The sequence below is a fragment of the Empidonax traillii genome, unplaced genomic scaffold, assembly GCF_003031625.1.
Source record: "Empidonax traillii isolate 1590-97213 ecotype Southwest subspecies unplaced genomic scaffold, ASM303162v1 scaffold119:size1479319, whole genome shotgun sequence".
In the NCBI taxonomy this organism is placed as follows: domain Eukaryota; kingdom Metazoa; phylum Chordata; class Aves; order Passeriformes; family Tyrannidae; genus Empidonax; species Empidonax traillii.
In genome coordinates, this window is record NW_020955312.1 from 1373295 (window position 1) to 1389541 (window position 16247).

Below are 16247 nucleotides of genomic sequence, written 5' to 3' on the forward strand. Positions count from 1 at the left end.
ATTACTCCTTTCTTACTATAATGTGCAGGATAAATCTCTGATATGAAGAGATACACACATTGAATGTAAAGTTTATATATATACTATAAAAGTAAGATTGTTATTGATTAAACAAGAATATCAGCAGCAAGATCCCTGCTGGGACAGATTAGAGTTTGTGATTTTATACTTGTGGATGATAAGAGACAGCCAGCTTCTGTGAGGTGCAGTGTACCTCCTAGAAAGTGCTGAACATCTTACCTATTTTTCCCTGAATTAGAATGTGAATGAAAGAGGGACAAATTGCTAGTTATGAATTCCAAACGGAGGTTGTTGGCAGAAGCTGTGCTGTACAAGTTTTGGGGGCTATTTTTGCAATAGTGAGAAATGTTTTGAGGAAAGAGAGTGACACACTCTTGACAATATTTTTCTGATTGGTATTATAATTCAAAGCCTTGATTTGGTGAATAAGTATATACATTAAATTATCCTACTTTTATGCATGGAAAAGACAGAGAGCATTATGTTAGCCAGCTCAACATCTAATCAGCAGACACCCTTAACACTGGGACACAGGAAGAAGGCAGTTCTGGAGGAGTGTAATACCTGTTGGGAGTGGAATATTGGGCAGAAAAGGAATGAAGACAAAAGCCTGTGCAGAGATTCACCCCCTGCTGTGGGGAAGCCAAAAGGAGAGAGCTGAAGGGAAGTCCTGGCAGAATCTGCTGTTTCTATTATTTTTAAGAGTTTAGCAACTCTGACTTTTTTGTATACATCAAGCAGAGTCATCTCTGCTTTTTAGTTTCTGGTAACTCAAGGAGTTCCAGTTTATTTAACTGAAACAGAGTTTTTACAGGGAATTCCTCGAGTTGGTGGTGTGGACTCCTGAGCATGGGCAGTCTCTACCAACTGTACCTGCCTGGGTGTAACACAGTGCCACTACTACTTGGAGTATCCACACCCTTTCCCTGGAGGGAGAATGCAAAAACAGGTTACAGTTTGGATGCATGCTTTGAACCCCACTGCACTTCCTCACAGGCAGTTATTCCTGTTTACAGTTTGTGCTTAAACTTGTCTGCAAGTGTAGATAAGGAATTCAAGTCCCTTTGTGAAAACTGGGTCCTAATAAAATCTGGACCAGTTTCCTAAAATCACACACTTTGTAGAAGACAAAATAAGTTGAGATAACGTTTCAGCAGCCAACATTATTCCATTTAACACAAATTAAACACTGGGGAAAAATAAATGGAAAAAAATCATGGCCTTGGGATAAAAAAAATCCAATTTATTGTTAATTAATTTAATAAAAGGATGCACAAGGTAGAAAATTTGTGCATTTAACAATTTCAATTATTTTAAAAGCTGTAAACAGCTATGTTAAAATATAAAACTATATCCTCACAGAGGTGGTGAAAATACAAATCTCTCCTAGTCAATTTTTTATCACAGAAGGGAGTTTTTAATCAGTAATTTAATTTGACAAATACCAAGCAATTTCATAGTGCTCTTTCTAATTAAAAGCGTTTATTTGATGAATTTTCTCTTACCATGATCCTCACTTTGCTTGGCATTTCTGTGGAATCCCCGTCACCCATATGTCTACCATAGATTCAAGGGCCAGCCTAAATAATGGCTTAAAGCTTCCATAGCCTTTGTGTTTATTTCTACAGCCCTCCATAATAGACATACACTGGCTAATGAGTTTTTTAACTCCAAAGAAGACAGACAGTGTCTTTGATTATCAGTGCTTTTACTATTTGGTAAATCAGCCCCAAAAAAAGAAATTTTAAGGGAAGACTGCTCTTACACTAACCAATCTGGAGCTTATGAGTGACTCTTTCTGAGCTGTCCTGGGAGGGAGGAGAAAAAAAACAACCGTCCCTTCACTACACATTCCATAGACTCAGATCTTTAGAAACACAACACAGTGTTCTTTTATCGTATCAGTGAAGATGCTTTCCCTTTTAACTCTATAGACACACAGAGAAACACAACATATGCTGTTTCTTTAAGCAGATTGAGAGTGTTTATTAGGATTTTTCAACAATAAGCATTTCAGATAGTAGAAAAATACCTATCCTGCGAGGTGAAAACAGGTTTTTAACATTTTCGGTGTTATATTATCATGAATCACTAACGGGCCTCATTAAAACAAAGACTGCAAATGTATATGCATACAATTGTCTGTATTTGTATATGCACAAATGTAGCGCAGAAACACACAAGCATGCATACATTTAATACATGTAAAACACATATATGCATAACAGATTAAGTCAGACAATACTGCTATATAGTAAACAATAATTAAATAATTATTAAATAATTTTTAAATTAAAAACAGAAAAAGTATGCATATGAAAAATGCAAAAATACATAGGCTGAACATATAAGTGCTGGAAAATAAAGTTTAAGAAAAGCTGTAACAAAAAGCAGACAGTTAAAATCTTACTGCAAACAGTTTAGTTTAAAGCTGAGAGTCTTGAGCATCTCTAAGTGAAATGCAGGATCATATCAAAGAAAGGAAGAACATTAAAATAACCAGAAATGGAATAGCTAGAATACCCTCTGTTTAACTCTATCAGAAAGAAAACAAACACACACTTCACATGCTGCATCATGTCACACATCACCTTAATTCAGCTGCGTTAAAATGAGTTTTTTCCTCAAAGAAAAGCTCATATTATGACTATACCTTTAAAAAGCTCATGTTTTCTCTGTTTGGGTTTTTATATGAAGAAAAAAGAAAAAAAAAGATTTAACCAGGAATTGTACATTTTCATGCTCAATTTGATAGTTCAGCATGAAAAGTTGAGTTTGCAGTTGAGTTTGCAGCACACACAGACCACACTTTCCTCACACTTTCCCGCTTATTTTGCAGCACTCAGGAATTCTTAAGCACATCGCACAGTGCATACACAATTTGTAAGCCATGCTCATCACCACTTGTTCAGCTCTATGCACCAAGTGAGACACACTTCAGGTTTCTAGGTGCACATCTCACAATGATGTTTTAAAATTTTATCACCTAGTTTCCAGGGAGCTGAGGCTTTGAATCTATATTTGAAATACCACCTGAACAGGTGAAACATATTGGTATTCCACACACAGCCTCCTGCTGTCATTCCACTGTTGGCATGGGACAGTCTTCACCAGGACTTAGAAAACCTCATTCAATATTCCTCTCTGGAGGATCTGACACTTACTGTGAATTCTGCTCTTCAACTTAAATACCAGTGTCTGTGGCAGGCCAATTCTATCATTGCAGATACAGCATCCCTCAGGCGAGGTCCAACCTTTCTCTTGCAGTGCACCCAGGGATTAGCTTGACTTCCCCTAAATTCTCTCCAGTGCACAGTACGAGCTAATCTTTCCTGTAGGAAGCAGGAGATGGGGTTGCCATGACAACAGAGCACATTCTAGCAGTGGGACCACTGAGATGAGCTGAAAAGACGACAGTGAAACATGCACTCAGCCTTCCTCCAGGGCTATGGGCTTCTTCCTCCAGGATTTAATTCCCCTGCAAGTTTACTGACAGGCTAGGAGGTTGATTGGCTATGTATTTTGCTATGGGGAGATTACTAGTTAAGAATATGGTTGAGAGATCATAGCATTATTTAATGAAACTGCCATTCCTGCTTACACTAAATTGCTGATTTAAGCGTGGCTGCTTTTAAACCCCTACTCATTTATACACATTAGTCTTATACTTAGTCCACACTAACGTCTTACTGCAATAAAGAAAGTCACAAGCCAAGTCTTGCACTCCGGTTTTGGTTTTCCAGCATATTAGCCACGTTTTTGTGCCCTTACACACACATGCTCACGCACACAAAGAGCACAGTGTAACATCTGTGTTCGGAGCTCAAAGGGTTCTGCTGATGGGGGATGGGGCACCGAGAAAAGCAAATCACAGCAGCCACGTGTCTTATACAAACGGCACAACCACAATAAGCTTTGGGAGGGAGCCCTGTTCCTCAGGCAAAAGAAAATTGAGTAATCTATACTGTAAATATCAGCTATTTTCTGCCCCAGAATAATCCTATGCGTTAAAGATTTTTTTTCTCAATGAGAGTAATAGAAAGCTTTTATAGTTCCTGCATTTCAATTATTTACACGTTTTTAATTGCTCAATCAAATTTTCATGTAAAGGGCTTTTCTTTGTGTTCTAACTTCTCTTACAAAACCACACAACATATTACTGTGGGAAATTCCTGGAGGCTTGAGCATGACTGTGTCTTCTTCTATTATTTCAGACACAAGCGTGTCTCAGTGAGATTTCACATTGGAGACACAGTAACTGAAAATGTAAGGCCAGTCACTAATCATGTTTTTAACCATAAATTTACACAGGACAGATTCCACCCTCCTTTGTGCCTTCGCTCTCGAGCATGTAACGTGTGCGGCTGCACACTCAACACTGACAGGCTACAGCCCCCTCAGTAACTGTAAAGGCTTGACCTATGTGCGTATTGAAAGAGCTGCAGATGAGCCAGATCTACACCATTTGAATCCATTTTCCTCTCTAGATATTTTAAAAGTAAAGAACCTCCGTGATGGTCTCTGACACATGAAAGAGAAGGAGCCCAGGGATTGCATTTAGACAGAACTCCTATAGGCAGGGGAGGTGGGGGTGGATAAGACAGTGGGCAGATGTATAGCAGCTTTGTCTCTACAGTCAGTTATACAGGACAATTGGCAGGTTAGTCCCATCTAAGTTAGTCTTGGCAAACCACATAAGGCCAGGAATAAGGCTTTGGCTGTAGGGGGAAAGTATCCCCTCAGGGTACTGGGGTATTGCTGCCTGGAACAGGTAAGGAAATTTTTGTGAAGTCTGGGGGTATGGGGCATCTGGAAGCCCAGGTCAGGATCTCAAGATTATTATCAAATCACTGTTTTTATCCTAGTACCATACTACTTTTGTTTACAGTGAGAAGCTTCCAGAAAAAAACCAAACAAACAAAAAAAAGCATACCATTTATTTTCCATACCTAGGCAATATTGCACCTATGCAATCTTGGAAAGTATTTCAGTGTTACACAACCCTTAAGTTTTACCTTAACTTGGATTTTAGCATGTGTTGGGAAAATATATGCACAAAACAGTATCCCTCAGAATCTGCTGGCTCTGACTCTCCCACAGCTTGCTATGAAGAAGAATTACACCACACAGTATAGCACCTGTATTTATTATCATCTAATTAGCATTAGGTTTTACTTTTTTTTTTCCTCTACTTTTCCACTCAAGTTCTATCCAACTGGAGAAATGCCAGATCATGTAAGCGGCATATGGCTTTTCTTTTGAAATCACCCAGACAGAATTCCCAAATACTGAAAAATCTTTGCCTAAATAATTTTCAGCTTGAGAGACAATATTTTACACCTTCAATTCCAGTGGGAAACACTGATATTTGTAAGTATGCAAATTGGTTTTGAGGAAAAAGGGCATATAATCAGAAATGGAATGATGTTACAGATTTTTCCTGTCATATGCTGTCTCCTCACAATGTGAAGAGAACAGTTAACAGCAAGATTAATGCTGTGGAAATAGCTAAACAACTATTATGGTTAATGAAAGCAAAGTTCTGTTTCCTTTTTCATGTTACAAACTATGACTGTAGAAACCAATAAATATCGATTGCCCTTAGAATGCAAACATCCATTTCATGATGCTCATCTGCAGAATTTCCATTTAATAATACTGCATCCTGTGTTTCTTGAAATCCAGTCTTTCAGACAAATACAAAACATAAGTACTATGTTCCTTTAGTTTTCGAATAGGGAATGGACTCCCCTACCATCACCCTAAACAAGTAGCACCCAGTTACTAAAATGGATCCAAACTATCCCTGACCTTCTTACTTCTGGCAAACTTCTTGGGTTTTAATTCAGATGAATACCCAAATCATCCTCTCAACAGGAACACATCCTCTCACACACATACATGAAGAAAGAAAAGCACTTTAAATGAGCAAAGTTTGGATATCTGGAATATCAAAGAGTTCACAGGGGTTCCTACTACATACATAGATCCCTGGGTATATCCAGGCACAGGCAACTGTTTTAGTGCACCCAGGTGGGGCATGCCAGAATAGGGGATAAGATAAAATGAAAGCTGAGGATGTATATTTAAGCAGTCTAACTAAGGAACAACACATATGTGTAACATACCATCAGCAAAGCAGCACACTTCTAAGGCTTGAGTAGAGTAACAAGCTCTAGGTCTTTAGTAGAAACTGCTCCTACTGCTCTCATAGGTTTGTCCTACCTTTTTTGAAGGTAGAATCTACCTCTATCAAGGTTGGAGTCTGAATCTTGTCTTTTGTCTACCCTGTTGCTTGGAAGGGAATGAGAGGTGAATACACAACAGTCCCTTTTTCTCTCAACAGGATACCCACAGTTTAAAGACAAGACGTGGGAGCTCAGAAGACACATCCTGTCCTACGTTTCTGCATGAATTCACAGCTTTGGACACAAATGAGGAGCCTGAGGATTTCACATTGAAAATAAACAAGAGAAAAGACAGGAAAATAAAACTATCTATAGGTTCAACATGAAAGGTTGACATGAGAAAGTGAAGGTTTCTGTTTTGATTTCCTGTCTTTTTCTTTACTATGCTTAACCGGGAAATCATCATTGAATTCTCATTTTTATTATATAGTTTCTGTACAGAGTTGTTCACAGAGTCCTTTAAAATCAGTGGATGAAAGGAAATATCAATCTTCTTTTTAAGAACTATTCATTTGAGATTAAACAGTGCTAAATGCTGAGCCCTGAACAAAAGATTTAACCACATGTAAGTCTTGCTGAAATAGGGTAACAGTGCCCAACACTTTACAGGATCAAACCTGTGATTTGGGGTTTTAAAACCCCTAATTCCCTATCCTTTCCTTTATCTTTTTAAATATGTCTTGGTTACTAAGATCTTGCTTTTGTCAGATGAATTCCTTACATGAAACACTGAGGGACCTTCAGTCCTTGTGCAGTGATACATCAAGCAGCAGCCTACTCTAGCGCAAGCTGTACCACCACCTTCTGACAGCAAACACTCAGATTTCATATTCTAAGCAAAGAACTATATGGTACAGAACTAATAATCAGCATACTCCTAAATATGTAAATGAAAAAGAATTTTTTGCTTTTTTCCTTCAAGACTGTAACAAAACTGTTCTCAAACACTTTTTTTGGGTTTTTTTAAATGTCATATAGTTAAGCATTTTCCTCCTGTAATTTTACCAGTGGATCACCTAGGCAATCAGAACTTATTTCCAGTATGTCTTACATTGTTTTTCTCTCCCTGTAGTTTCTCTCAGTTCACTGACCTTACTCAGGGTTTACAAAAAGAGGTAGGTGTTAGCAGAATCAGTGTTCAAGTATTTTTAATCAAACAATTTTGTAAGTAATAACATTTTTCAGGAGATAAGGGTTTTTAATACGCAAAATAATAAAAAGTGCTGTGATTTCATTCTAATAGCCAAAGTAATTTATACAGAAAAACTAGAACAGACCATACTTGTAAAAATGTTCTATAATTTTGTCTTCTTAAGCAAATGTCCCTGGAAAATAATGATTTTAGGAATGTAGAGCAAATATGAAAGTACTCCCTGAAAGGATAAGCTACCCCATTGTGAGACATGGCAACACTAAACAATATTAAACTAAATTATTTCTACACTGAAATCATAAATGCAAGATGAGGTGAGATTTTCTCAGTAAGATTTTCTTTCTTCTAAATTTGTAAGATTAGCTTATCACATTGGGAATGGTGGAGAGGCATACCAAGGATAAAAATGTTCTTTCAAATGTCTGTTGCTTATACAGCTTCTAAAAACTGAATTTCACAACTTTCTTAAACAGTCAATGGGATCAAACTGAGCAATCACCAGAGGTCCCTTCCAAATTCAGCTTTTCTGTGATTCTGTGAGTTACATGGGCTACTTTGTGGCACTACAGTCTCTGCTGAGTGAGACCAGCAATAAAAGATTACACCATACTTCTGTCTGATAGACATTCTTATTCAAAAAGAGGATACATAAAAAATAACAAGAGTTTTGAAATACATATTATTTCCAGCAATAAGCCCTTAATATTCTCCTGCAAAAGAACAGATATTCTCTCCCAGCACTGACATGAGCCAGCAGCTACAGGCATGATGAGGAACAGAGCAAGCAAATTTCCCTGGCTGACCCTTCCACCATCCAGCTACCTTTTTACAGAATCACAGAATCAATTAGGTTGGAAAAGACCTCTGAGATCAAGCTGAACCTTTGACCAATCACCACCTTCTCAACCTGCCCATGGCTCTAAGTTTCACAACAAGTCTTTCCTTAAACACCTCCAGGGATGGTGACTCCACCACCTCCCATTGTAATGTTGAACAACTCTCCATTAAGAAATTCCTCCTGATATCCAACCTGAACCTTCCCTGACACAGTTTAAGGCTATGTCCTCTCATCCTCTCACTTGTTACCTGGAAGAAGAGGCTCATCCCCACCTGACTGCAACCTCCTTTCAGGATGTTGTAGAGAGTGATAAGGTCATCCCTGACCCTCCTCTTCTAGAAGTGGTGGGGGAAAAGGGGATGCTACCATTTACTGTTTTGCCATCTATTTCTTTCCTGCTGGGTCCAGTGTTAAGCTTTAATATTAAGCTCTGAAGTGTCCTCCTTCAGTCTGCCATTTCATCAAGGTTTGTGTGTCAAAAAGCTTGTCTACTTTTTTCAACTGCACTGTCTGATTTAACATCTATCTACAAATCCCATTAAACTCTTATCTTCAGCACTAGTTTTTGTTTTGTGATCCCAAGTAATTCAGTCTTCTCAACAACATCTCTCACCTTGCTCTCCAGCCTTGTTTCAAACTATTTTTTAATATTTTGGATAGTAAGAACCCTATTGCCCTGCTGCAAATCCACTTAGACTCCACTGGTGACCTCTCTCCACTGAGGGAACTAAATATTTATCCATATTCTCAATTTCTGATTTTTCAAACACTTAGATACCACAGAGCCTTTACTAGGGACCTTATTAACAATCTTTAGGAAACCCAGATGGATTACATTTTCATTCCCACTGCTGAAGGCTACCTTCCTTTACAAAAGATATGCACTGGAGCAAGCAAGTTGAAATGGCCCAGCACAGGCCTTGGAGAGAGCTAACAATTAAACTGAGAGAATGTCTGGGTGTTCCAGTGCTCCAGCTTGCACACCGTGACCCTTCTCTGAACCGCACACAGATGTACCCTACACCAGCCACAGGCTCAGCAACTCTTTCACACTAATACTTTTTACTCTTAACAGGTTTGAGCTCCTGACTCTTCCTCAATTCACTGTTTTTCTGCTTTGTGTTACTGTGCTCCTGCAGAGAAACCCAGTTCTTCAGGCCAGTTTCTACCAATGTGACCAGAGAAGATCTCTGATTTCTTTTTTCTGCAGCTCCCTGGATAACAGCTTCAACATTGCAAGATTCACATTTCCTATCTTGCATTTCCATGCAAGATGCTTTGAAGGTCAGACCATTTTTTATCTACCTAAATGTAAGTGTCAGCATTAAACTATACAATCCCAGTCAGAAATTCAATAAATGTGTACCTAAATATTAAAATTAAATATGATCTGGGTAGTTTGACAAAAATGTTGCATTTAGCACCATGTTAATTTGGCTAAATGAAAATGTTCAGTAATGTAGAACCTATTCATGCTCTGAGATAAGGGAGCTCATTTACAAATCTATGTTTTGCAAGCTCAGTGTTATTGTTGTTATAAAGTGTTGAGCATAGTCTCTGAATTTATAGTACAAAACCTGTCAGAGCTCAAGGAGTGTCTGGATGACACTCTCAGTGATAAGGTTTAGTTTAGGCAGTCCTATGAGCAGCAGGGAGTTGGAATTGATGATCCTTATGGTTCTCTTCAAACTTGAGATACTCTATTATTCTATGATTCTAATATTAACAGTGAACACTATTAAAGAACTTCATTGATTTCTGTTTATTCATGTGAATTTTTCTCTACACCCTTGTGTCTTTGTGCATAAGCTATCCAGTTGGGACAGGGTTGTATCCTGTGTTTTCAGACAAAACAGCACAAACATGACCAGAGTATTTATTTATTTATTCTTTCAGTATTCGTTATTTCAGCTGAAAAGCAGTATCTCTATACTGGTCTGGCTTTTTCAGCTGATCTTAAAAATTCAGGAAATTCAAGTTTTTATTGTTCAAACATTAAAGAAATTCAATACTACCTTTAGTTAAGAAAAGAAAACTTAATCTAAATTAGTTTTATTGAAATAATTTCTGCTTCATTGCTCATATTTATGACATTATGGGGTATTATCAGTATGATAAATGCTTTTTATAGTGCTCATGGTTTCAAATGAAATTAATTTTAGAAGCTGCATCAAATTTCCTTCCTATTACTCGAAATTATGTCACTGCAGTACTTTGGATGACCCCCTGCGTATTCTGTGTTTCAATGTGTTTAGGTCTGTTTTCAATGTAACAGGAAGTCTGATTTTCAATTATATAGTATTCGGTCTCTTCAGAAATTTACAGCTTCTTTTCTCATATATATCAATTTAAGTTACTCTTTAGAAGAAAGACACTAATACTAGAAGAAGTTGGAAATTGATGCAATAACACATACGAAGATGACAGAAAGTTCTGTAAACAGCTTTGAAAGACCAAAATGAATTATGAATTCAGAGCAGGAGAAAATATTTGAAGTAATTTCTGTCTTAAAGATCTTAGTAAATATAGTTTACATAAAACGTATTTGGTGGTGATGTTTCTCCTGGAGCTGCCATTTATGACAGACACACAGAGGAATCAAGATGAGATAACAAGAAAAGTAATACCGTATGAGTGGCCTAGTAAAGTAACAAAAAATCATCCAGTTACTTATCTTTTAAAATCTAAGGATAAATATTTGGTATAAGACCACGAGTACCAAAATCAAAAGTGAAGCAGCTCATTTTTTATTACTCTGCATAACTATAAAGAGGGAAAAAGGATATGCCAGCCAGTTCTGGCTTGACAAAGAATCATAATCAAGGAACATACAATATGTGAAAGGAGTCAAATATTCACATTTTTATTGTGGTTCAGTGTATGTCAGTATATCTGTAGGAAATTTACTCATATTACCCCATGGCTGCTAGAAAGAAAACTGAGGAAGAGAGTAAGGTGAAGTTAAAGAACATGCAAGCTGTAAAACATGTTTTTCAAACACCCAGTTAGACAGGTAGATCTGAGACCTTTTAAGCATAGTTGATCTGTCCCCAAATACCTACATCAGTTCTTTGCTTTGCTACAAAGGGCATCTCTGGAAGACTTGTATGAGATGCTGAAGCAATAGCATGTCAAGAGGATGTAAGGAAGAGTATGAAGAAAACTTTACTTCCTCTTGCTTTTTGCACCTAGATCCAAAGCTTTGTTAAGCTTCATCAGCCGGTATAGAAAAAATAATTCTTTGGCCCTGGTAGGAAGAGCAGCTAAGCCAGTTTCCAGAGGGGAATTATATAACTCTCATTTAAATAGTTATCTTACATTCTCACCAGAGTAGAAGGCAGTTGACTGATTCAGTATCTCATCTGGCATTAGACTTCCAGAATTATATGAAGAAAATATTCCAAGGAAACCTACCCTGCAATAAACCATTTATGCACTGCAGATAAGAAATACAAATAAACAAAGTTGAGACATGAGAGCATTACCTGAATCGTAACCTTGGCTTACTTCATCTGCTAGCTAATCCTCACTAGCTAGCTAATCAATAGATATTAATGTTATGGAACATCTCATAGGGACAGAGAGGGGATAGTACCATAAAACTGACCTGAGAGTATTTACTGTAGAGGAGGAAGAAGAGGAGAGAGAAAGGGATACCACATCCATAGTGTATTCTACTGAGCAAAGCAAAGGATTCTCCGTTTGTATAGTAAGGTAGCAGAAAAAACTATCATGTTAAGACAATGATTGATACCTTCCTCTTTCTCCCGCTTTGAGAAAAACAAACATTTAATCAATGAACTTGTAAAAACCAAACTCCAATATATTTCACAAAAGGGAGGAATAGCACTACCTGAATTAACTTCTATGGATCCTAAGACATCAAATTAAAAAAATTACATGGTTTTTAAGTCTCAGTTGAAATAAAAACTCCCCTACTGTTTCTTCCCAATGGTGATGCACAATTGGTCTGCAGTACATTACCAGATTAAGTACCGCTTTTATAATAAGGAATAGTCCTATAGCAAAATCCATTTAAATCTGTGGGAATTACTACAGTGATTTCAGCAATCTCTGGATATGGTACATCTTGCAACATTGATGCTTTAACTGGCAACAGTTTGCATATTGCTGGAAAGGTAAAAATATGTTATTAATTGTATTCTCTATTCACAACAACATAAATAAATTCTGTGTATGTAACCTCCGAAAACCTTGATTAACCTTGCCCTCCTGCAGATCCAGTCAACTGCTCACTGATGTCATGAAGGTTTGCATTGGGGCCTGAGTGCTTCAGTCACAGAGGGGGACAATGAATTGACATTCAATATTAAGGACAGTTGGGCTGAGATTTACAAACTGCTCTAAGACGTTTATTTGAACAACAACAAAAGGATTGTTCAAAGCCTAACCAAGCAGTGACAAAACTGTTTGGGAGTCCCACAGAGCAAAACTGATTTCAGTGAGAAGTGGCTTGAATTCCAGTCATGCACAGCAGCTCATGTGGGTCCTGCATAATTCATCTGTCTCGTATGGGTGACTTTAATGGTACTGCAACCTTCCAATTTAAGAAAAACATGCAAAATTATACTAAATGAATGACAGAGGGGTTAGCCAAATCTTGAGAATTCAAGTGTCACTTCCTTCCAAATCTCATGGCTGGTGCCTCTAAAATAGAAATGCTATCAAGTCTAATGTCCCCTATGCAAGACAAAATTGGTGAGGATAACATTGATGACTAGTCTTGATACAAGCCTAGTCTCATCCCTGCAGTGCAGCAGTGAGATGTGGGGGGGGTATTATTGTTAGTTCCCACCCACGCATCAGATCTGAAACTCCCACTAGTAAACACGATTCAGGAAGACTGTTCCCCACCAACGTTCATATTACATAAAGACTTTGATTACATCAAAATGAGAATAGTAACATTTTTCCCCTGCCTCCCAGACTTACAGATTTTCACAAACAGAAAAACGTCCCTTTGATTTTAGTGGGTTTTTAAATTTTTGTTCACATTTTCTGACACCAAATCACTAAAAGGTCAAGTATGCACAGAGAATCACTTTCTAGAGCCAGTGCCCTGGGGTACTGGTTCCTCAGTGAGATGGATGGATGTGTGTTTCTGGTTTGTTTTTTGCAAAGCTGGTACACTGGTTTGACGTTGCCAGTAGGCACATCTTGCTGGGCTGCCTGTACCACCTGCGCCTCCACTGAGCATCCAAGGCACGTATGAGTGTGTCACTCTTTGCACAGAAGAGGGAAATCAGGGGTGGCACAATCAGCCATCCTGACGGGTCCAGCTGCAGCACAGAGCAACCACCAAGGAGCATGCCTAAGCACCAGAGTGCCTCTTTGGAGGAGGCAGGCACATGCAGTTCAGGCAATGACTCCCTCACAGTTTACTTTTTCTTTTAATGAACATCATCAAACAGAGCCAGGCTTTTGTTTTAGAGAGATTCCTCTTGCCATCTGAGGCAGGTTAAGGAAAAGAGAGTGTCCACAGAGTACAAGAGGGGAAGTAAAGTGAGAAGAAAGGGCGGAGAAGTGGAGAGAAAAGGATTTTTCCTATTATTTTTCCTCAAGTAGTTTTTCTTTTGATTGGTTAGTTTGGGGTTTTTTAAGAATTTCTGCTTAACTTGTGTGCACATGTAATTGCATTAGCACTTACACACTCTGGTTTGTATTGGATCACCTTTATGCCAGGCATTATACCCATACATAAGGGTACCCATAAACTCACCGGTCTAAAATCTGCTGAATCAAGCAGAACAAGACAGAAAATACATGGATTTATTGAAAATTTTTCACCTCCACTCTTCAGACAGAAAAAAAAGAGAAAGAGAAATCAAGAAACTTGACCAGGGCAAAGATTACCAGGAAAGAAATGCAAATCCACTGAATCCCTGAATCTGCATCTGCCCCTCTTGTGACCAAAGCACACTAGTCACTTCCAGCTATTTTTGATGCCTAACCACTTCTTTCTATCACCACAAAAAGTATCATTTTATCAGAGGTACTTTGTTTTTGTCTGATATATTTGTTTCTTCATGTAACCAATGGTGCATTTAATAATATATTATCCATTTAAAAAAAAATGAGTAGCAAATTGTCAACAGTTGCAGACACTAAAAAGCCTCAGAATGGCTGAGTGCATTTTTACAAAACAAGCAGGTACTTTTCAGTAAAGAATTCCACTTCATGGATGGCCAAAAGGATATTAGGCAATAAGACAAAGATTCATGTTACAGTAAGCCTTTTATGATGATAATTATCACGATATAGACTGAAAATCAAACAGGCTTGCAACAGAGCATGCAACTGAACACTGCCTTTTCTTCCTGGTTTTGCTACAGGTTCTCTCTCTGATGATCTGCCTGGTGTAGGGACCTCCCTCACTGACTTTATCTGCAGGACTTTGCTTCCTTGATAGTATGCAGTGTATACCATCGAGTACTGGACATAAAGATGTAATACCTGGAAATCTAAAAACAAGCACAAATAAACACAGTGGGTCAAGCAAAGATCCATCCGGCAAAATACGCCAAATTTAAGCAAATTTTGAGCAAAAGACTATAGAAATAGTAAAATATGATGACCCTTCTCTTACTGCATCCTTGCAGTTTCCAGCAATTAACTCTATCATCTTCTCTGAGTAAAGCTTTTTAAAAATTATTGGATAGCCATCAGTTGATCTATGCTTTAGGAATATGTTCACTTGACTTTTGGAACTGTTCTTTTTTTTTTTTTTTTGCTTCTGCAACATTCTGTGACACTAATACCACAACATAATGATAGCCTGCATGAAAAAACATCTTTTGATTTTTATGATCTCACTGCCTGATCATTTTATTGTGTTCCAATTTTCTACAGCATGTGAAACAGTGTAGAATAATACCATGTTTACCACTATAAACCACTTAGACTGTACAGACCTCTGTCATACCACTCCCTCAGGCATATTTTTCTCAAAACTGGTGTCTAGAAATTTATTTAGTGTTTCTTAATTTCACACCTCCTTCTATTCTAGTCCTTCTTCATTGTGTCTTGTCTAAGCCTAGAGCATCTTGTGATAGTTTTTATTTTATAACACCAGTTTTCAAGGTGTGATAATGTAATTAATTTTGAGGGAGCACACTGAACACATGATAATGAATTCGTGTTGTTTATGTAAATTTTTTTGCGATGTTTTAAACAGAGTTTTAAGATGCAGCAAAGATTTTTAGCTAACAGTTCTCCTTAAGTGGACAAATAGAGAACAATTTACGTATACAAGATCTAGAAGCTGTATATTGGGAAGTTCAAATCCGCTACTCTTCCATATAAACTATCAAACCCTTCTGCAGAAGAACATACAAGCTGTTTTTAAAGTTCACATCAGTGGCTCTGCGGAGCTGGACCCACACTACAGACTTTCAAGATACACAAATACATGTTTCCAGCTAAGAAATCCTACACAAGAGTACAGCAAATTGCTTTAAATACTTCCATCCTCTGCTTACACACACCTATAGGAAATGTCAGAGAACATATCACTGATGACATCACTTTTGTATGGCAAATAAGCACAACAAAAGTCCCTAAGAAAGCTTAGTCTCAAACAGTATGAGGTGTATACAACTGAAGTTACACATTGAAACAAGTAGTCACATTTACTGTTCAGTCAGTAAATAATAATGTATCAAAAAGAGGATGCATCTTAACTGTGCCTTCATAGTATAGATTCTATAGTTAAGGCTTTAAAATTTCACAGTACGAAAATATATTGACAGTCATGCATTGGTTACTATTCTAGAAGATCCCCAGGAGATGATATTTATTTAGGTAGAAAACTGTTTCTGAGAATAGCCTCATGGGAGATTCAGTACATCTCTTCCTGAGCTTCCCGAGGGGACAGCAGTCAGACAACCTCACTTCAGCATCCTGCAGTACAACACAAACAACATAATGCAGGACATTCACTCAGGACAAGCAGACAGCCACTGTCAGTGTCTCATTAGGCTGTCACGGGAAGTAAAGGCTTCAAAGAGGGATATTAGTATTCCAGCCA

General features: G+C 37.8%; 1 protein-coding gene across 6 annotated transcripts in view; it reads right to left on the minus strand.

Moving 5' to 3' along the window:
* Nucleotides 1-16247, minus strand: part of NOL4 (nucleolar protein 4) — a 191146-nt gene that overhangs the window by 97824 nt on the left and 77075 nt on the right. The window contains exon 1 of one of the 6 annotated variants that reach the window (XM_027883159.1): nt 3186-3282. The exons of the other annotated variants lie outside the window; for them this stretch is intronic. The gene's annotated coding sequence lies outside the window, so the exon portion shown is untranslated. Of the gene's footprint in view, nt 1-3185; nt 3283-16247 lie in introns of those variants that run through there. 6 annotated transcript variants of the gene reach the window in all.